The sequence below is a fragment of the Manis pentadactyla genome, chromosome X (assembly GCF_030020395.1).
Source record: "Manis pentadactyla isolate mManPen7 chromosome X, mManPen7.hap1, whole genome shotgun sequence".
NCBI classification, from domain to species: Eukaryota; Metazoa; Chordata; class Mammalia; order Pholidota; family Manidae; genus Manis; species Manis pentadactyla.
The window spans coordinates 4,727,571-4,751,407 of NC_080038.1; the positions used below are offsets into that span (position 1 = coordinate 4,727,571).

The window sequence follows — 23,837 nt, forward strand, 5'->3', positions numbered from 1 at the left end:
TCAAGCAGTGTGCCAATATTTCCTTGCTGCGTAACAAACGCTCCCAGACATCAAGTGGCTTAAAGAAACCACTCGTTTATTTGGACAGGATTGGGTGGTGGTGGCTGATCTCCCTTCCCTGTAGAAGCAGGTGCAGAAGCTCAGCTGGGGTCTGCAGGACACGGACACTGGCTGCTGAGCTGGTGCTGACTGCTGACTGGGAACTTAGCTGGGATGCTGGCTGGGGGCCTCAGCTCATTTCCACATGGAGCTGTCCAGGGGCTGCCTGGGCTTCCTTAGAACATGACAGGTAGGTTCCAAAGAGAAGTGTTTCAGGTGGCAGCAAGTGGAAGCTGCCAGTCTCTTAAGGCTTGGGCATGGAAAGTGGCACAGGGCCCCTTCTGCCATATTTTATTGGCCATGGAGGCAGCATGGAGCCTACCCAGGATGAGTGAGAGAAGACAAAATTGCACTTCTCAAAGACAGATGCACCCAAAGATTTGAGGTCTCCTGTATGCCAGGTATTATGGAAGGCACTGGAAATGCACAGATCAATCAAAGTGGCCAGGGTCCCACAAGAGGCTGGGAGTCCGGCAGAAGAAGGAAGCCAGTAAATAGCAAGCTATAATACAACAGGTTCATTTAGGGGGAAAGTGCTGTGGGTATACAGAGAGAAAATTGAGGATTATTTTATAAGTAGGCATTCAAGCAGTTAGAACAAGTAAAAATAAAAACAAAACCCTGAGAGGAAGAACACAGCTTCAATGCTGAAACTGTGGCCACCACAGTGAGCCCTGCCTACAGAATCCGAATTCAACCATGAGGTAACCGCCAGTGTTCACCATCTGTCCCCCCCGTCATTAAATGAACGGAACATCTGAGCAAATGCGTATCGGACCAGAGTGAGCCGCATCCCCTTGTCACCAGCCACAGCTGCCCTCCAGCCCTCTCTCCCCTCGCCGCCCTCGGACTCCTGGCTTCTGCTTGACAAGGGCTGGAAGCCTGCCAGCTTCTCAGTGAAGGCATAGATGCCCCTCAGCCTGTCCCTGCGGGGACCGATTAAAAGAACCTACTTCCCACCCATTGCCCTTTCCAGACTGGGATCTCCCCTGGCTGTGCTCCACCGGCACAAGTACCTTTATATGTGGAAGAGGATTCACACCCCGGGCTAGGCTTCAGGTCCTATCAGCGCATTCAAATGGTGTATTTTATAGCTTTATGCAAAGAGAGAGCCATACATACAAGTCGCTTTAAAGTCAGTGTAACTAATATGTAACAAACAAGAAGACAAAGGTCATTATGGCCCAGGTCGAGAAAGGAGATGTTTTTAGATTGTAACTGGCCTCTGAATAGGGGAAAATGTAAAGCTATTTACTTATTTCAAAGCTTCTCGAATGGACGCCCAAACTTCACAACCTGTTTCAGCTCAACTTCTCTATCACGCACCTGCCTCAGGTGCTTTTCCTAACTGAAGTCAGCCATTTCATACCTCTTTTCAACCCTGCTTGATTCCAGCACGTACGGAATTATTTTAAACTCTGGGATATGTTGTACAATGTGTCATTTTATGTATCTTTGGGTTGACTGAGCCCTTTTAAAATGCAGCACCTCTGAAAAGGGACTAGAACAAAACCAGCAGGTTAGCATGCTTATGATCATTATGAAATTATTTTAAAATGGCCTACTTAATATTTTTATTGTATTATATTGAGAAACATGACTGACACAACAAACATCACTCACGTTTGCTTAACCTCTCATCACATACCTGGGTTGTGATGGGTTAAAACCTACCAAGCACTGATTTAACTGTGAAAAGGCAGAAACAAAAATACCAAGTTGAATCTACATGGGAAAGTTATCCAACTTCCAACAGTATAACCAAGATCTACCAAAAAGCAAAATAATTCATAAACTGGTCACCCGGAATCTTCAGAGAGCTCTGTCCACTGGCCCGGTAACTTATCCAAGCCGATGGAACGACATCAGACTATTCTTCAATTCCTGCTCTCCAACCCAGTTTTGGAGTAATAGGCATTGTATTTACTCACAAGTTCAATACAGATCGAGATTAAGGCACTCACGTTCAACACAACAGCACATATAATCAATCAGGCGAAGCCATGGGTACCTACCGAATACACAGGTCAGTCTTTGTACGCAAACAGTATGAAAAGCTTGCAGGTCAGAGTTAAGGGTGAGCAGGATTCTAACATTAAGGGCTACAATATAGTCAAAGATTAAGGCAAAGCATAAGCGCACATTTTCCACATTTAAAGTTTACCTTTAGTTCCATGCAATCGAAAATTGTAATCTTTCTACAAAGGATCTATAGGATGAAGCCCTTCTAAGATCCATGAGAATAAAGTTATTCTTTGCAGAATTGACTATCTTATAGGAACTTAATAGATGTTGCTTTAACTAGATGGTAAAAACAGCATGTAAAATTAAAGCACCCCTTTTCCACCTAGGGAACAATATACGTGGTAGCTTACAAGCAAGTCTACCATCAATTTGATGTTTAAATGCTATTAGGTGGAGAAATGATTTAAATACATTTTTTCTCTATCACAATTGACCAATTATATAGCAACTGCAATACAGTTTCAAATCTATAGCACTGAATTTTTGTTCTGTTCAAAGCTCCATTACCAACATGGGTAATCAATGCTTTAAAATAACAATTTATCGGGAACATATTAACTTCCACTTTTTCTCCTCTTGCCTTGAGTAGAACCATGAAGTAGGCAAAAATTGTAATTTGGAACAAATTCCCATTCCGTGTCTCCAAACAAGACACTCACAGCAGCAGTTCAAGGTTGTCTTTTGAAAGAAGAAAGTAAGAGATTTCTAGCTCAACAGGTGCGACCTTTCTCCATCTAGTCCCCAGCTGGAAATCCTACGTGAAACAACACAACAAACGTCATCCACAAGCTGACAACCCGAGCAGCGTCACCGCAGGCCAGCAGTACCACGGTCAACCGGACAAACAGGGTGACGTCCGGATGGAGGCGGAAGTGTGAGCCCGGACTTGGAAGTGATGCGCATTCTCCAGTTTGACATCCAGTGTCCTGGAAGGTCCATCCTGAAGGTCATTGACTAGAGGTCTGAGACCCAAGTTTGAGGAGGGGTGTATGGGAGGGAAGGACATGCTCACTGGGGGCCATCCCTTGCCCAGGGGACACCCAGCTGTGACTGGAGGCATTCTCGGGTGGGGAGATGCTCATGGCTCCTGGTTATTGGGTCAAGACCAGGGGTGCTACTGAACATCCTATGGACACCTTCCCAACCAGACAAAGAGCAGGTGGCCCCACAGGTGAACAGTACTGAGGTCACGAAGCCCTGTTCTAGAGACCGAACTCAGCAGACACAATGAGGGGAGAGAGGAGATGCCATCCAGATGGGCAATTTATATGGTCTGCAACAAAGCCATGTAGCCAAGGAAGGCTGACAGAGATGAGGCTCCACAGGGAGGGAGGGGAGGCAGCCCGTAACCAGTGAGAAGACAAGTAACTGTGCTCCTGGGTGCTGTGCTGTGAACCCCCCAAACCACCTGAATGCCGGACGGAGAAACATCTTCACGGGGCAGACGAGTGACAGCTTTGGAAAGAGTGTGTTTGGGAGCCCACACTCCCAGTGGGGCTGTGGACAGATGGCCGCTGTGTGTCCCTTCCTCCTCCCCCTCAGGGCTTCCTCATCTCTGAGGCAAAGGGCAGCTCCCATTCAACATGGCACAGCAATGTGAAAGGGGCACACGGGCTTCTTCTGTGCAGGGAGGGAGGGAGAGAGAGCAGGGGAGAGAGGAGGGCAAGTAGAGATTACAAACGAGACAAGTACATTTATAACCAGAAAATATATCCAAAAAGAAGGAGGAAACTGTGAATTTCAGACAAATAGTTTTCCAGTCTCAAATAAATTACAGGTTTGAGACTACTTTTTAAACTATGAAATAACAAAAGGAGATTTTAAAAAATCAAGCTAGTGGAGCTGAGGAAACACATAGGAAAGAAAAATACCAGGCATCAGTGAAAATAGCAACTAGAGTAAATACAATAGAAAGTAAATTCAGAGGCATGAGCTTTAAAATTGAGTCAATGAACTGCAGACAAATGGAAGAGAACAATTACATAAAACTACTATGAAGCGAGCTGGATGAACCCGTCGTGAAGGGCCTCCAGTGTAGTGCGACTCGCAGTCCTGCAGAAGAGAAGGAGAGAGCCCAGGCTTCCACAGTCAATTCAGAGTTATAATAAAAGACGTTCTATTCTGGAATAAAGACTTGAACCTGCTGATAAAGAGGACGCTGTTTCCTAAGGGATGCGCAGCAGAATCATCAGCATGAAGATGTGGTGAAATTCATCAACTTCAAAAGCAAAGAACCATGTGGGAATCCAGGTAGAACAAAGTCCAGTTACGTAAAAGGGGAAAGACGTAATATGATCTTAGACTTGTGAGGCAACACCGAATGCCTGAAGATCACAGGACAATGGCTACAAAATTTTGAGGGTAAGAAAGTGCCTTCCCCAAATGTAATGCTCAGCTAAGCTGTCCTTCAATATAAAAGCAGCAGATAGACATTCTGCAGCATAATGGCACAAAGAATACAGCCAAAGTCACCAGTTTTCAAAACATTGCTGGATGACAGATTCAAGGCAATAAGAGATAAATCAAAATAAATAAATAAGGAACGGAGAAAGGATGATTTGAAAAACAAAAACTGAGGTTAACTACCAAATAAGTTTAGATCCAGGAATGAAATGCTGGTTATATGCAATGAAAAAAAAAACATTAAAGTAATCCAACAAACAAAAAATTGACAGCTGTTGGGAAATGTGCAAAAAGGATGTTGTGTTTTAATAAATATCCTCATGTTATTTAAGAGAACAGATAATGGCTAGAGTTGTAACATGTAGTTAGAAAAAAGCAGTTTTTTTAAACACCAACTTTTTATGGTTTATGTTCCTTCATTAGAATTTCTGAGTTAAGAGAGACAACCATTCTAGGAAATGACAACTTTTGAAAAAGAAATGTTCATTCTAATATTTAACAATTTCTTCCCTCTTATTTCCACATACCATTTTCTGGCTAAATTTATTCAAATATAATCTTATTACTAAAAATAACATATAAAAGCTTGATCCCATTTTTTAAATGTACTTTTCCCTAGCTATTTGCATTTAGTGACGATTTATGGCTCTTCCTATGTGTTTCTAAAGGGAGATGCCAGTCCCAAACGTCAAATGTTGACCAGAATGACTTCTGTGTGGTGAGCTTTGGAGTGATTTTTTTAAATTCATACTTTTCTGCATTGCTGTTTTCAAAATAAAAAAACATATGTTTTTAGAACAAAAGAGGTCATTATTGTCTTAGTAGAAATGGCAGAATTGAGAATATGTGACAAAACCGTATGGCACCCCCCCAACTCTCACTATTTTGCTCCTGGCCCTTTAGAGAGGCGGCTTGCCCTTCTGCACCCAGGTCCCTACGTGCTGATCAGCGAAGGCCCAGCTGGGCCACCAGGCAGGAGGGGAGCATGGGCTGCCACCCCCAGGTGCACATCCTCCCTACACCTTCCTCAGCCATCAGCAGCAACATTTCCCCATGGATTTGATGTTTTTATAACAGGAAGTCTATGAGGGGGCGCTGGTAACCCCCAGGGGCAGCACACACCCGCCGCCTCCTCTCCACGGAGACCAAGTGAGCTTTCAGAGGGTCACCCATTCCCTAAGCCACCGGACCGGAGGCCCATGGGGCAAAGAGGAAGTATCACCCCTCAACCCTAAAAAGGGTCTGGGATAGGCTCACTAGGAAGTCACGTGCAAGGATACTGAGTAATAGCGGAGAAGTTCCTGCTCCGGGATGCCTGGTGAGAGTGAGGCACCCGGGCGATCTTTTCAAAAACAAGCCCAGCTCAGGGGCGTCCAGGTGGCAATGACCCTGAACTCTGGACATTTTTTCCGTAACTTTATGAAATTATCATGAATTACTCTAAAGTACAGATTAAGAAAGAACATTAGACAGTGGCCTGTGTAAAGACATACGACTGTAGAAAAAGGAGTGACTTCTAAGCTGACATTCCTGCCGCCCTCCTGGGGAACAGCTTGCACCTCGAGTCCGCCCGTCCATCCCTCCACGGAAGAACCAAACAGCCACTCGTGACAAGTCAGACCTCCCTTCTGTGCACTGGCTTCAAGGGTTAAATGTAGGTTCACTGCAGAGTCCTTAAAAGCAATTTATGCTTCAGTTCCTTATTCTCTAAGGCAGGAAATCTCTCTCATTACTGACAATTAGCTTCCTATTGATTCTGTCATGTGCTCACTCAAGCTGTAAAGCGGGTCTTTAAAATAAAATAAGATTTTGGGAAACATTTGGCAATGGCCTAGAAATCCAAAACACAGCAGGAGGTGGGGATAAAACACTCAATAACTCTGCAGACAGCGCCACTGAGTGGAAAATCTGCAATCTAGCAATAAACAGGTTTTAAATATCATTAGTTATATTTGTATATAACCTTCTCTAATACATGCAAGTCAACGACTCCAAGTATAAGTGCCTATCAGAGCAGTCTTTCAGAAATTGTCTTGAAAGCACAGTGTTTTTGTCCTAAGAGTGAAAATGAATGCATGGAAAATAACTCAGTGTAGCACTTACATTTAAATGGAATAGATTCTCATTTGAACTTCTAAAGCTAGCTGTTCTTTCTTCATTACAAGGACAATCACGAGAGTGTGATAACAAGAGAAGCAATAATCCATCAAACAGTGAGTTGAAAATTGGAGCTATTTTTCTTCTTTATTTATAAAATCATTCTTTTTCTTTGTCTTTCCAAGACACAGGCCCTGCTTACATTGTTTTTTCTTTTTTTAAAAGCAATGGTATTTATTTTATGTGAAATGTATCTTCAAGTGGAGCTTACCTTGTTAGAGTGTTCTTCAGTTTTAGGAGAGGCTAACTGGGGAATATTTTCACTGGCACTAATTGGTGAAGAGGATAGCAGGTAAAAATATAGGTCATCAGGAAGAAAACTGGCATGGGAAAGCAGAAAGCCTTACACATGGGTTTCGGCTACTTTTGATGCACAAGTATAGCCAGTCCCATTCTGTAGTGTCAACTCGGGCGTGCGAGTCACGAAAGGCATGCTTACCTCCCTCCAGTTTTCATTACTTTGTCATAGACTATGAGAGCCTTTGATGTAAGCACACTCAGTGGTTGAAGGGATGGCAATGGAGGGATGAGCCATCGCTAGAGGTTAGATATAACTCCACAAGTACCTAATCACCCCTGCAAGAACCTCATTACTCCTAAAATTTACCCAGTAAACCATCACCTGGAAAGAACCACATGTCGATTGATGAGTCAGACATACAAATCCACTACAGCCGTGTTCAGGGACCCAAAAGCACGGAGCCTGACCGTCCAGGTGAGTGAGTCAGACCTACCTGGCTCTCAGTTCCCAGATGCTCTTTCTACCCAGGGGCTAACTTCTCTGGGCTTCAGCTTCCTCCTCTGTGATTTGGAAACCATAAAGGGCTCTTCTGCAAAAGACAGACACAACAGCAAAAAAACACATCAAAGTCTAGAATGTACTGAGCATGTCCACTCCAGTAGGCATGATTATTATTGAGGTTGCTGAGATATACCAGATAACGCAGGCTTCTGTGGCCACAATCCAAGTACAGGTACCATAGCCACCATCAACCAAAAGCTTATCTCAGAGACATGAAAATGTAAGGGCTTTATAACATGTGCCCAGTGGGTATTGCAAACAATAAGTGGTTGCAATGAATGGAGATTAGGTGCCAGCAACATCTTCTGTGGGAGAATGACCTTGAGCTCAGTTTCACGCTTTGGCATGTCTCTATTACATGCAGGGTTCCAGGGACCCCTGCCACTCAAAGTGTGTTTCTTGGGCCAGCAGCGTTGACACCACCTGAAACTTGTTACAAATGCAAAATTTTGGGCCCTATCGTAGCAGGCTCTCCCATACCTACTAAACCCATCTGAATTTCAGCAAGATCCTCAGGTAATTGATATGTATGTTTCAGTTTGATAAACACTGGCAACAAGCACAGAACACAGGGTCTGTTGATTGTCAGTGTCTATGGGAACTGGGTTGGAACGGAGCCCCCGAATTCTACTCCTCGTGGATGTGCACCAGGTCCACACTTCAACAGGTGGAGTGCATTTCCCTTCCTTAATTCCCACCTGGTCTTAGAACTGCCTTTGGCCAAAAGAAAATCCCCCAAACTGTTGATCTTTGTCCAAACCCGTAGAATGTGCACCACCCAGATGAACCCTTATGGAATTACGGACTTCGGGTGATGGTGATGTATCCGTGTAGGTTCATGGATTGTTACAAGAGATACCAACCTGGTGGGAGACAGCCAGGGAGGCTGTGTGTGTTGAGGAGAGGGGTTTTGTGAGAACTCTGTACTTCCCACTCAGTGTTCTAAAAAATAAAGTTTATTAAGAATAATTTAAAAATTGATGTTTTGGGAGTTCCAAGCGCCGCCCATCGGGCATCCAGCTACCTGGAAAGGTCTTCTGGGGGAGATTGGAGGCACTCTGGTAGGCCGCCCCCACTGAAGTCCTTGGCCATCATGGCCCCAGATAACTGGAGCCCCAACCCACATCACATGACCCAGAAGAACCACCTCTCTGAGCCCAGCCGATGTACAGAGTCATGAGAATAACACAATGCTGCTGGGGTGAGCCGCCATGTTTTGGGATGGTTTATTATGCTACAGAATGTATGCGAACAATCTGATTTGAGAGTCCACTGTAGCACATTTCTATTTGAAGATAAGTTTCCACAAAAAAAAAGATGTGATCTGCTGATGATTCAAGAAGGGCAAATTCATTGTTGTAAGGTTCTTGTCCAAGACAAATCCTGATGCTATGATACACAGAACTAACAGGGTAAGTTGCAGCAAGAGGGAGCACACGAAGTCCTAGGGCAGACCCTTTGATGCATGCAGTCCTTTTCTTAGGAGGAGCATGCTATACACCTTTCTAAAATATGGGCAGAGTAATTCGAGAAAGAAGTTTAACAAGAAGTTTTCGGCAACGTGTTTTCATTCCCCTCCTGAATGAACCCAAGAGAACAACTGTTCTCTCAGGCTGATGTTCTCTTACCAGTTTAAAGCATTTTTTTGCCCTTGAAATAAATGTCCATAAGAGGAAATATATTTCATTTATGTTCCTGGAAAATGTGCTGTTATGTGAAATGTGAGTTTCTTATAAGAAAAAGAAAGCAGAACGTGGAATTCAGTTCTCAACCATACAGCGGTCGTCAAATGTTTATAGAAATGGCAATGATCATATTGAAGTAACTCCAAGGGATGTAATTTACAAGTAGAAAGCTTCTTAGAGAGGACATATATTAACAATATGGCATATTGATTAATAATCAAACATCATAATATATGCTACAATGTTTTTGTCCTACTGTTTTATAACCTGTGTTATAAATATACTGTTTTATTACTCATGCCAAAATAAATCAGAGAATAAAGAAACAGTTTGATCAGAGCAGAGCATGGCTACCTGCTCCCGGAATGGAAGGTCCATGCTACAGTTCCCAGAAAGTGAGCAGGCTGTAAGCCTCATTCAATCATACTGAAATAGACTAAGAACAGGTTATACCTAGAAGGTTGGTATTAGGATTAATAAAGTAACCAGCATCAACCCCACCACCAACACCACCCCACCACCAGCATATAGTGTCTATCACATCATGAGGGCTCAATAAAGGTGGAGAAATTCAGGGATGAATAAGAAACTTCAGATCCCTTGCTTACAATATTTCAGACTCTTTATAGACAGCAGAGATGATTATTCTGTTGTCTTCAAAGCATGTCTTCCTGCTTTCTAGAAATGCCACTCGGGAGCCAGTAAGTGGAATTTCGTATTCATCCTGCTTTCAGCACACTGCAGAAGGCTCCCCAAGGGGCCATGGGCATAAAGGAAAGAATTAGACATTCTCTTCTCAAAGAGCGCACACTTCTCTCATCCTCGTTCTTGGAACTGGCTTCCGAACCGGTTCAGCAGCGATGCCAGGAGGCCAGCAGCCCTTCCCCCTTCTCAGCTGAACTAATTAACAGGAGTGACATGTGGTGAGAAGTGTGCACCAAAGGGCTGGGGAAGCCATGGAATAAGCGAGGTGCTCCTGAAGCATTAGCTCTCCTACAGCTTTTGTAAGCACAGTCTGAGTTTGGGCACGAGGAAAGATGTGTGGCAGCAGAAATTGCAAGAAAAACCACAATGTGTGTCACCCATGAATGAGGAAAGGCGTAGCCTTCATTACCGGGGAGTCAGCCCTGACTCTAGGCCAATGAGGCAAAGCGCATCCCCAAAATAGATGGAAATTATCTCAGAGACCTTCCAGTTGGAAGATTATGCTTCATTACTGCATAAAACCCTTTTTTACCTTACGAGTCAGTATTTTCTTTGAAGAGGTCTTTTAGGGTTCTATTGCTGTTTAACAAGTTACCACAGCCTTAGCAACTTAAAGTGACACCCAGAATGAGCTCATCAACGTCCCTGGGCCAGGCATCCAGGTGAAGCGTGGCTATTTTCTCGGCACAGGTTTTCACAAGGCTGACATTAAGGTGTCAGGGCTGCGGTATGTTTATCTAGCCCTTCAAGCTCCTCTTCCGAGCTAGCCGGCAGTGCGAAGAATCCATTCCCTAGTATTTACGTGACTGAGATCCTGGTTTTCCTGTGGGCTGTCAGCCGGTGGTCACACTCAGCTCAAAGGCTGCCCGCATGTCTTAGCTAAGTGGCCCCTCCATGCCCCTTCTCATTCGTGAATATCTCTAACTTCAGGAAAACCCTCGTCCCTTTCAAGGGCTCACCTGATTAGGTCAGACCCACATGGATAATTATCCTTTTGATTTACTTAACATCACCATATTAACCTGCTAAGGAACAGCTATTAATCATCCCAGTAGATACAGAAAAAGCATTTGGCAAAATTCATTGTTGACCTATGATAAGAAGTCTCAGAAAACGAGGAATAATGGGAAGTGTCTGGAACCTAATAAAACATTTACTTAATGGTGAAAGATTGAATCCTTTCTCCCCCAACCTGGGGGAGACGCCAAGGAGGTCCTTTCTTAGGACTTCTATTAAACACTGTGCTTAAAGTCCTGGCCAATACACCAAGGCGAATAAATAAAAATAAAAAGCACACAGATTTTTAAAGAAAGAATTAGAAGTTTCTCTAATGTGACATAATGACATCTGTGGGAAATGCCAAGCAATCTATTTAAGAGCTAGTAGAAATAAAAGATGAGGTTAGCAAAGGTTGCAGGAGACAGTATCAGTATACAACTGTGTTTGCATACAGCAATATTTCTCTATAATTGGAAACAAAAAGTTAAAACCCAAGATGCTAGCAGCCGAACAAGTCAGAGAAGGATTTTATTTTTAGATGGGAGAAAGAACAGGAACTTTTCTCATGGGTCTTAATCTGGCAGAGAGAGAGAAACGACAACACGGAAGGGAGAGGGAGAGGAGACGATCCCTCAGGCGATGTCCTGGGGTCATAAGAGAGTGTAGCATCTAGAGAACGAACGAAGGAGTCAGCGTAAGATGTGGCCATGGGTCATTCACCGATGACAAGGGGGACAATTCTTGTCCGGTGGGAGGAGGGACCTGCATGCTGGCATGTGGGTACATGTGGTGAGAATCTGCGGGATTTATTTTCTTGCCACTTTAATTTCCACAGTGAGGTCAGGAGCAAGCCCTTCAGCTATGCATGTGGTTGGGAGAAAGAAATGCCAGAGCTTTCAAAGAGAGAGGTAGAAGGTGGGAAATGGCTGAGAAGAACGTGGAACCATAAACCGGCATTAGGGCATGAAGTCTCGGCAGCATCAAGGGTGACTCTCTGAGGTCATGGATTTGGGAACCAGGCAGCAGTTGTTCTCAAACCACGTTCAGCGCCGCCATGCTGACATGGAGCAGGCTGAGGTCTTAGGGCAATCAGCATTGCCATGTGGCCAAGCAAGCAGAAAGGTGTGGAGGATGGATGCAGAGGTGATGCGGGGCTGACGGGGATTTTAAGGCAGGAGTGGAGGGCAGAGACGTCCTCAGGGAGCTGAAGCACTGTAAGGGGTGGCAGACGAATGGGCTGGAATTCCCAGGGAAGCCAGAGATACATTGACTGGTGGTGCTAGAAGGCACAGGCCAGCAGGAGGGAGGTGGTGATGACATAGCTGGACTCACGGGATTGTGATTGTGAGCAGAAGACACAGGCACTGAAGAGAAGGTAAGCTTGTGAGCTTAAGGAAGACAATATACATTGAGCCAGAAGCTAAAGTCATCCAGAAGTGAGCATGGATGATGCAGAAGTTGTGGAACAACAGCAAATACAGTAGGATGTTGGTGATATAGTATGACGGCATTATCTTCAAATTCGGGGCATTTAAGACAAGTGAAGAGAGAAAGATACGGCGATTGAAATAACAAAATTCGACATTTAAGACCATTAATCCTGGCATTATGAGAACCAATCACACAGATTTATATGTCCTCATTAATAATATGTATTATTACTATTATTATTATAACCTCATGCTCCCCCTCCAATGGCAGCCACTGGCAATAACAAATAGGATAGTTTGATGTCAATGGACATTTTGACCATTTACTCTGAGTCTTCTGATTTAATTTTTTGAAACTGTTCTGCTAGTAAAAAAAAGTCCATTAGTGTCTCTTGGAAAAGATTTTGAAGGGTCTATCTCTATGTAAAAAGGACTGGCTAGTTGTAAAGGCACAAGTGACTTGATTTCTCAGCAAATACACTCATCAAAAATTCCTCCGATGTGACCTAATGCTGTTACATAGTGTCCACCAGCCATTTTAAGAAATTTGTCCCTCTTCCTCAGAGATTACCTGGACATGTGGTAGAGCATTAAATTGACATTATCATCTGTATACCATATTTATATGGTATTTCTTTGTGGAAATACAGTGACACCAAGACAGAGGAGAGAAACTGTTCTCATGTCACATCTGATATGCAGTGTCACCAGGCTTCAGTCTGGCCTGCTCTGCCAAAATTGATAAACTCAATGAAATAGTATTTCAACCAGTCACCAAGAAGAGGCAAGACATTTTCTGGTGAAAGTAACATGAAATATCATTTTCCAGTAAAAACTCTATGACATGGAGGAGAAAATAATCATTTTTTTACATTAAAAGGAGACTTGGAGGAGCCCAGCATTTGGAATGTATGCTTGATGGTGTCGGGTGATTTTCATCAGTGGGCCCAGCAAGCCACACCCCTGCTCCAAACCTGGGCCTGCTTCCTTTTGCTGCCGGCTACATCGTTGGAAAGCTGGAGAGGCAATGCTTGGGGTTAACTGATTTCATGCTTGGCCTGAAATATTGCTTCCGTCTCCTTCTATCCTTCTTCATTTTTCCTCCCTACTCTTCTCTGGTGTTTCTGGAAAAAGAGGGACTTTCCAGGTGGGACTTAAACTAAGAGACCCTGGGAAGCAGCCAAGCGAAAGGTGGAGGCTGGGCTATGGGTTCAGATGGCGGGCAAAGGAGAAGGACCCTTTGCAGAGGGGGTCCAGAACATTCCAAGCAGCCTTCTGCTGACTTTAAATATCTTCATTTGTCAGTGTAAGTGCCATTGATTAAGAGCCACAATCACACATTCCTGAAAGCCATCTGACATGGACCGACTCTCTAATTAATCAAGGATGCACTTGAGAACCACCTACTTTAAACAGCAAAAAAGTATGATAACCAGAGAACCACCACTAATAACTGACATCTTACTGCTACTTCACAGCCTTCAGAGAGATTTTCATAGATGCAGGCTATGTATAATAGACTATTCAGAAATCTAGATTTTCCAGGCCACTGGCATTTCCCCATTTCTGCAATGACCTTGCTTTTAGGCATCTTATTGTATCTCATTGCTTTTTTTTTGAGAGGGCATCTCTCATATTTATTGATCAAATGATTGTTAACAACAAAAAAACTCTGTATAGGGGACTCAATGCACAATCATTAATCAACCCCAAGCCTAATTCTCCACAGTCTCCAATTTTCTGAAGCATAACGAACAAGTTCTTACATGGTGAACAAGTTCTTACATAGTGAATAAGTTCTTACATGGTGAACAGTGCAAGGGCAGTCATCACAGAAACTTTCAGTTTTGATCACGCATTATGAACTATAAACAATCAGGTCAATTATGATTATTCATTTGACTTTTATACTTGATTTATATATGAATCCCACGTTTCTCCCTTATTATTATTATTTTTTTAAATAAAATGCTGAAGTGGTAGGTAGATGCAAGATAAAGGTAGAAAACATAGTTTAGTGCTGTAAAAGGGCAAATGTAGATGATCAGGTGTGTGCCTATAGGCTAAGTATTAATCCAAGCTAGACAAGGGCAACAAATCATCCACGGATGCAGAAGATTTCTCTCAAAACAGGGGGGGTGTGTGAGGTTCTAAGCCTCACCTCTGTTGATCCCCAATTTCTCACCTGATGGCCCCCCTGCGACTGTGCCTGTCTTAGGTTGTTCCTCCCTTGAGGAATCTTACCCGTCTCTGGCTAACCAGTCATCGTCCGGGGCCATACAGGGAAATGTAAAGTTGGTAAGTGAAAGAAGCAATATTCTTTGAAAAGGTTTATCTCATTGCTTTTTATATCTTACCACCACGGAGAAAGGCAACCCCAGTAACCCAGCTCACTATGTCGGAGCAACACCCACAATGTGACAGGTGGAGGGGCTGAACGAGTAACTTCAGTGGTGATTCGGACTTGCGGACGGTTTTCCATTCAGGCATTCCTCTTATCCTTTAAATACAAGGGGAGAAATCATTCCTAATCTGTTTCTCTGACATACCAGTCAGGCCAAGTTACACTTCCAGAATCACAGTGCTTCTAAGCCTCCCAGAGTCTGGGCAGTTCCAGGGAAAGGCACATTTCTTCACAGCTCCATGGCTTCTTTCTCCTCTTGGGGCAGGGAGCCCCAAGATGTGTCCCCTGTGCAGGCACATTATTTTGAGCTCAAAACAGTCAAGGCCCAAATGATTCAGGAAGAAACTCTGACCCTCCCCTAGTTGCCTAAAAAGAATTTAGATAGAGAACCTGCTCCAGGAAGCTGGAAGATATCATTAGGGATTTTTATTTGTTTCCTATGCTGATTTTCCCAGTTGTGGGGGCCCCTGAGCTTCAATCGTCAAAAGACAGAAAGCATGAGAGGTCCCCAAAGGGCTACTTCTATCAGCATGTTCCTCGAGGGTGAGTGAGGAGGCATTTTGGGGGTAAGCAAACTGCTGGATAGTAAGTGTGCTGAGCAACACACTTACAGAAATGTTCTGGGGAATAGATATACTTGGAAATAAAATCCAACGCTGTTCTAGAAGATTCCTGCGGAAAGACACATGTATATAGAGACATGTGCATATAGTCCTAAAATTCTTCTTTGGGGCAGATTTTCTTTGGATTAAGAAGCTCTTCTACAGACCGCAGGGCTCTTTCAACTCTGTGTCCAGGCTGCTTTCCCCAGAATTGTTCAGTGGCCTCTGCAGAGTCCTGAACTAGACCCACCCACACCAATGAAAAACATCATCAGCCACTTGGAGGATAGCCTCAGACCACCTTAAATTGCCACGGAGAGCAAGGGCAGGCATGTGCATCTCCCCCAAGCCCAGGGAATGTGCTACGAGCCGTCTAAACGGCCTGTCTCTGCCTTCTGATTCCTCCCAGAAAGGGGCCATTTCATGAAGCTGGTCTCTAGCTTAACAAGACACCCACAGTCCTAAAACCTGCTCTTGCTGGGAAAAGCACCCACTGCTTACAACTAATTGGATTTAACTCCACATTGCAAATACTCCTGGTCAAAACAGACCAATCCTAAAGAGAAGACTCAGGCAGCTGTTTGAGTACATCATGATCCCTCCAGGAATGTGTGTGTTCTCCTTCTTGGCTCAAGGGCAAGGTCCCTCTTTCCTCTTGTAAACGACTTCAGCATGAGTTACGAGGACCATTTCAAATCCCAAAATTCTACCTCCTCCTACTTGACTTAAAGATAAGGAGACATAAGTGCTTCACTTCTCTTTTCAAGGTGCCCTCAACACAGCTACAGCCCTTAGCCCTTGATGCATCTTTCCTCATCCAAACAGTCCCCCGTTGTGTAACCCGCATCTGCTTCCCTTTCTAAACTTAGAGGGCGCCTTCCTCACGTGATCAGAGGAACATGCCCTGGCAGGGTGAGCTGTCCCGTCTGAGCAGCTGCTAATGTCAGAGCAGTGACAACTGTGACTGTGGAATAACTGCGCTCATGGGAAATGGAGCAAAGGAGACAGCCCAGCCCATCAGGATCCTTCCACTGTGTTTTGTTCTGCTCACATTTAGATGAAAGCCATGTAGAGTGTGTGTAGCCAGACTCTCAAATGACTGTGATTCTTTTTCACATAAGTTTGAGACAGAATATGCACTGACAACTCAAGACAACACTGAAGAGTAATTGACAGGAATGTCCACGTGCAAATTTGACCTCCAAACAGATCTCTGGTTGTGGACATTGGTTCTTAATGTATATGGCTTTTTATACACCAAAACTTTCCAGTCCTCTCACCAAAAGGAGGCATTTGAAATATGTCCAAAATCCAAAATTTGACAGCAGTCTATTTTCTGTGACAAATAAATACATCTTTGAATTTATAGAAATGTCTTTCATTGACTAACTGTTCCTTACAACAATTAAAATTATTTTTCAAATTACATATACATTTTTATGGGTACTGTTGTCTCTCCCTCAACTAGAAATGTTTCCTTTCATCTCCAAGGATATAACCTTAACAAAACGGTCGTGAGCTAAAGCCTGGAAAGATCGATGACTAGCTTCTGTAAGGGAAAATCAACCCGGAAATCCATGTCACAATGAAGCAGTTTGGCTTTAATGAAAGCTAATGGTTCCGTAAGCAAGCACATCATATTGTTGAGGACAGAGCATTTCTTGCATGCAAAGAGTGAGGGATTTTCCCGTTTGGTCACATAAAATATAGTTAGGCAGGAAAAACGTGGGGTGATCAGAAAACTCCCACAAGGTCTACTTACTTCTCATCCCACTGGGTTAAATCCTTTTTCCACAAGTGCCTAATAACCAGCAATCCTCTTATGCCTGTAGAGAGCATTAAAGCTTCCGGCGGTGGGTGTGAGGGTGGGGGCGTGCAGCGGGTGGAACCCAACCCGGGAGGAGGAATATTTTCTCCCTGACATTGCATAGAATTGCTAGAGCATGGTGATGATAAACAGGAGGCAGGCGGTCAGTCTGTTTCATCATTGCTGTTATCTGAGACCTTGGCATTGCAGGCTGCATAATCTCCCCTTCTATAGACATGCTTTAGCACGTGCACCTCGGTGGGACACCTCCCACTGCTGCCCACCCCCGGACACCACCATGCAAGCACCCTCCGTCTTTGAGATGTGGAGGATGTCACTCCTGGTATTTTAAGGTGAGGACATGGAGCCTCAAAGCTGCCAAATGGCTTATTGAAGAATGCTAAGGAGCTCACACTGGCATGGGAGGGCAAGCATTTTAAACCATTTGTCCGCTGTTAACCACCCCAGATTCTCTGTGTTCTGAAAAAATAACTGGCAGTTTATGACTGCTAATGCTTCAGCAGCAGACTATTCTTGCTACATGAAATACTATTCAGAATCCCTGCGTTTCTTTCAGAGAAAACCAAAGTCCCTTTTGCTCTGTGGCCCTGAGGCCCCCAGAGCAGACTTGAGAAGAGGTTCCTCATTGGGGGCTGGGGAGCGGTGGGTACAGAGGCCACCCAAGGGGTGCTGAGACCACACAGCCAGATCCTGGGCAGTCAGGAAGTCCAAGGAGGGCTTAAGAGACATGGGAAAAAGAGAGGCTGGGTGTGGCAGGCACCTACCAGGTCCTGGCTTGATTTATAACTTTGAATCACTTCGGTCCTATACTGGAAGGTAACTCTGTTTCCAAGGAAGGGTGCATCTTTAATCTCTCAGCTGAGCACTCCCTTCAGGAAAACGCCGAAGTTTCTTTATAAAATGTGCTTACATTTGAATTTCTATGGCCAGAGTTGACCTTTCTATGCAACTGGGAAGGGAAAAATAATTTTCATACCCAAGTTTAATTCTCACGTGCTTGATCCTATAATTATTATCCCTTGAAAATAGGAGTTTAACCTGAGGACACTGGCAAGCCCCCACTTATTAATACCAGGTCTTTCCCCAGGACTGTGAATGAGTTCCCAGAAGCCAGAGAGAGCTTGGACTTTCTCCAGCCCTTGGCCTTTTGTAATCTCTCCACCCTTTGTTCCTACAGTGCTGGAGAAAATGGCTTTTCCTGCTCAGCTTTTCGTTTCTCTAGGTCCCTGTTTTAGTTGCCCCTGCCTAAAAACTAAGCCAAGAGGCGTGCTGGTTTGCACAGCTGAGCCAACTGTGCAAACTGTAAATGCATATTCCAGGACAGAGAGGTAGGGGACAGAGAGCCAACTGTGCAAACTGTAAATGCATATTCCAGGACTCTCGGTCAGCAAGCAGGGTGTGCTCACCAGCCCAGGAGATATTTCCAGGCATGCCATCCACCAAGGAAAGATGCAGGCAGCCAAAAGAAAGGAAATGGTCAATGTTCTCTGCTCCTCCAGAATTGCAGTTCTCCTGGAACATAAGGAATCTCTTCCCAGCTATTTTTTTCTCAGATTATATGAGTCCAGGGACACCCTGCTGGAGAAAGCTCCCCTAGTCAATGCTGGTGGAATGTTAACTCTGCCAGTGCCTTCTGCCAGGTCCCTTGGAGATGTTTCCCCTGCACAGTCTGAACCCAATTTTGATTGTCACAAGATTCTGAAATGAACTGAACATTGGACAACCGAGATGATTCCCTTTCTGTTTTCCTCCACTTTAAACGTGCAGATCATGGTCTATTATCACCACTTGCCTGCATAAGGTAACTCATTAACAGCTGAGTGTTAGGTACAGACACAGGCATGCATGTGTTCATCCCAATGCACCTGTGCATGTTCTCTTCTGCCCCCCTTCCCCTCTCCTCCCCCTAGAAATAGCTATCCTAACGTGCATGTGTTGTACATGCTTGTGTCAAATGTGTATCACTGTTTTTCAGTTCTGGATGTATGTTATGTGATATATTTGGTTGTATGTGTTGCATGAGGGATACAGTTGTTTTGTGTGGTAGGTTACATTGTTTCTTCCTTTTTTCCACTCAACACTGTCTCCTGGATCTCCCGGTGGTGTGGTGTGCACACAGTGAATGCCTTCTGACTGCAGGAGACTTCTCTGAAGTTCGGGACTGTATGCACCCCATCCCCAGTGACGTCTTCAGTTCCTGGCCGGAACACCCCCAGCATGACCCTCCTGTATGTGTCTCCCAGTGGACCTGATGTGGGAATTTATTTGGGTTATATACTCAAGTACAAATTTGGGTCTAGGCTATTTTGATACTTACTGTGATGAAGCACCATATATTTTTATATTGTGTTCCCATACGGTTCTTTCCACAACAGCTCATTTGTTTTTGTCTTTATACTATAGCTGTGCTGTTTTAATTACTATGGCTTTTGTCTTTATCTTAATATCTTTTATGTAAAGTCTTCCGTCAAGTATTTTTTTTGTCATATTTTTGCCATTCTCACAGAAATGTGTCCTTCAATACAAATTTAGATCGGGTTTATCAAGTTTCTAAAGGAATTAAATGGAAATATTGAATTTATAGATTAATTAGGAGAACTGACATCTCTATAATGTAAAAATTGTATCATCTCAAGAAAGGAATGTCTCTTCATATATTTATATTATCTTCAATGTTCTTTGAGTTTACATTTTTCTCTATAGACATTGTGCCTAAAGATACTTGATAATTTGTGTTAATATTGTGAATGGAATCTTGGATTGTACACTCAGGTTGGTGGTGCAGAGAACTGCTTCCAATTTTTATAAGTTTATGCAGCTTCCAGCAACCTTGTTGAATTCTAATTATAAGTTTGTTTATTGATTGTCATTATTGTTGTACCCAAAGGATTTCTTCATCTGCAAATGATTTAGTATAAGAAATCCTGTTCTGTGGAGCCAAGATGGCGGCGTGAGTAGAGGAGCAGAAATCTCCTCGCAAAACAACATATATCTATGAAAATATAACAAAGACAACCCTTCCTAGAATAAAGACCAGAGGACACAGGACAATATCCAGACCACATCCGCACCTGCGAGAACCCAGCGCCTCGCGAAGGGGGTAAGATACAAGCCCCGGCCCCGCGGGAGCCGAGCGCCCCTCCCCCCAGCTCCCGGCGGGAGAAGAGCAGGCAGAGCGGGAGGGAGACGGAGCCCAGGACTGCTGAACACCCAGCCCCAACCATCCGGGCCAGAGCGCAGACACACTACGTGCCCAGGGGGCCCTGGATGCTAGGGAAACAGGGCAGCAAGAACAGTGAGCGGGCACCGGAGGCCTGGCACAAGAGGACATAAGAAAAGTGAGCAGCCATTTTTTTTCTTTTTCTGTTTTGTTTTGGTGAGCACTTTCTGGAAGTCTTAAAGGGATAGGGACCCTAATACTAGGGAAACAGGGCAGCAAGACCAGTGACCAGATGCCTGAGGCTGGCGCCAGAGAATAAAGAAAAACAGGCAGCCATTTTTTATTTTATTTTTTATTTTTTTAATTAAAAATTTTTTTTTTTTGCGTGGTTGTTGTTTTGTTTTGGCGGGTGCTTTTTGGAAGTCTTAAAGGGGCAGGGCGGGTCACTTAATCCAGAGGTAGGGAATCCGGGGATCTCTGGGCACCCTAACCCCTGGGCTGCACGGAGCAGGGAGGCCCCTTACGGAGATAAATAGCCTCCCAGCAGCTCCTGCTTCAACGCGACTCCACCATTTTGGAGCAGCTGCCCGAGCCAGGCCACGCCCACAGCAACAGCGGAGATTAACTCCATAGCAGCCGGGTAGGAAGCAGAAACCCTGTCTGCGCGCAGCTGCGCAGCACAAGCCACTAGAGGCCGCTGTTCTCCCAGGAGAGGAGGGCCACAAACCAACAAGAAAGGAAGTCCTTCCAGCCGTCACTCATCCCAGCTCTGCAGACTATTCCTATCACCATGAAAAGGCAAAGCTACAGGCAGACAAAGATCACAGAGACAACACCAGAGAAGGAGACAGACCCAGCCAGTCTTCCTGACAAAGAATTCAAAATAAGAATCATAAACATGCTGACAGAGATGCAGAGAAATACGCAAGAGAAATGGGATGAAGTCCGGAGGGAGATCACAGATGCCAGAAAGGAGATCGCAGAAATGAAACAAACTCTGGAAGGGTTTATAAGCAGAATGGACAGGATGCAAGAGGCCATTGATGGAATTGAAACCAGAGAACAGGAACGCATAGAAGCTGACATAGAGAGAGACAAAAGGATCTCCAGGAATGAAACAATATTAAGAGACCTGTGTGACCAATCCAAAAGGAACAATATCCGTATTATAGGGGTCCCAGAAGAAGAAGAGAGAGGAAAAGGGATGGAAAGTATCTTGGAAGAAATAATTGCTGAAAACTTCCCCAAACTGGGGGAGGAAATAATCGAACAGACAACAGAAATACACAGAACCCCCAACAGAAAGGATCCAAGGAGGACAACACCAAGACACATAATAATTAAAATGGCAAAGATCAAGGACAAGGAAAGAGTGTTAAAGGCAGCTAGAGAGAAAAAGGTCACCTATAAAGGAAAACCCATCAGGCTAACGTCAGACTTCTCAACAGAAACCCTACAGGCCAGAAGAGAATGGCATGATATATTTAATACAATGAAACAGAAGGGCCTTGAACCAAGGATACTGTATCCAGCACGGCTATCATTCAAATATGACGGTGGGATTAAACAATTCCCAGACAAGCAAAAGTTGAGGGAATTTGCCTCCCACAAACCACCTCTACAAGGTATCCTACAGGGAGTGATCTAAATGGGAACACTCCTAGAAAGACCACAGCACAAAACACCCAACATATGAAGAATTGAGGAGGAGGAATAAAAAGGGAAAGAAGAAAAGAATCTCCAGACAGTGTATATAACAGCGCAATAAGTGAGCTAAGTTAGGCAGTAAGATACTAAAGAGGCTAACCTTGAACCTTTGGTAACCATGAATTTAAAGCCTGCAATGGCAATAAGTACATATCTTTCAATAGTCACCCTAAGTGTTAATGGACTGAATGCACCAATCAAAAGACACAGAGTAATAGAATGGATAAAAAAGCAAGACCCATCTATATGCTGCTTACAAGAAACTCACCTCAAACCCAAGGACATGCACAGACTAAAAGTCAAGGGATAGAAAAACATATTTCAGGCAAACAACAGCGAGAAGAAAGCAGGGGTTGCAGTACTAATATCTGACAAAATAGACTTCAAAACAAACAAAGTAACAAGAGATAAAGAAGGACACTACATAATGATAAAGGGCTCAGTCCAACAAGAGGATATAACCATTCTAAATATATATGCACCCAACACAGGAGCACCAGCATATGTGAAACAAATACTAATAGACCTAAAGGGGGAAATAGACTGCAATGCATTCATTCTAGGAGACTTCAACACACCACTCACCCCAAAGGATAGATCCACCGGGCAGAAAATAAGTAAGGACACGGAAGCACTGAACAACACAGTAGAGCAGATGGACCTAATAAACATCTACAGAACTCTACATCCAAAAGCAACAGGATACACATTCTTCTCAAGGGCACATGGAACATTCTCCAGAATAGACCATATACTAGGCCACAAAAAGAGCCTCAGTAAATTCCAAAAGATTGAAATCTTACCAACCAACTTTTCAGACCAAAAAGGCATAAAACTAGAAATAAACTGTACAAAGAAAGCAAAGAGGCTCACAAACACATGGAGGCTTAACAACACGCTCCTAAATAATCAAAGGATCAATGACCAAATCAAAATGGAGATCCAGGAATATATGGAAACAAATGACAACAACAACACTAAGCCCCAACTTCTGTGGGACACAGCAAAAGCAGTCTTAAGAGGAAAGTATATAGCAATCCAAGCACACTTAAAAAAGGAAGAACAATCCCAAATGAATGGTCTAATGTCACAATTATCGAAATTGGAAAAAGAAGAACAAATGAGGCCTAAGGTCAGCAGACGGAGGCACATAATAAAGATCAGAGAAGAAATAAATAAAATTGAGAAGAATAAAACAATAGACAAAATCAATGAAACCAAGAGCTGGTTCTTTGAGAAAATAAACAAAATAGATAAGCCTCTAGCCAGACTTATTAAGAGGAAAAGAGAGTCAACACAAATCAACAGTATCAGAAACGAGAAAGGAAAAATCATGACGGACCCCACAGAAATACAAAGGATTATTAGAGAATACTATGAAAACCTATATGCTAACAAGCTGGGAAACCTAGGAGAAATAGACAACTTCCTAGAAAAATACAACTTTCCAAGACTGACCCAGAAAGAAACAGAGAAATCTAAACAGACCAATTACCAGCAATGAAATTGAAGCGGTAATCAAAAAAATACCAAAGAACAAAACCCCCAGGCCAGATGGATTTACCTCGGAATTTTATCAGACATACAGGGAAGACATAATACCCATTCTCCTTAAAGTTTTCCAAAAAATAGAGAAGGAGGGGATACTCCCAAACTCATTCTATGAAGCTAACATCACCCTAATACCAAAACCAGGCAAAGACCCCAACAAAAAAAGAAAACTACGGACAAATATCCCTGATGAACGTAGATGCAAAAATACTCAACAAAATATTAGCAAACCGAATTCAAAAATACATCAAAAGGATCATACACCATGACCAAGTGGGTT

The 23,837-nt window shown here is 43.7% G+C and overlaps 1 long non-coding RNA gene across 2 annotated transcripts in view; it reads right to left on the reverse strand.

The window, feature by feature from the left end:
- LOC130681868 (uncharacterized) overlaps positions 1 to 23,837 on the reverse strand; it is a 204,061-nt gene that overhangs the window by 99,401 nt on the left and 80,823 nt on the right. For both annotated transcript variants that reach the window (XR_008995079.1, XR_008995078.1), the window contains exon 2: positions 7,419 to 7,514. This is a non-coding gene — a long non-coding RNA (uncharacterized LOC130681868). The remainder of the gene's footprint in view (positions 1 to 7,418; positions 7,515 to 23,837) is intronic.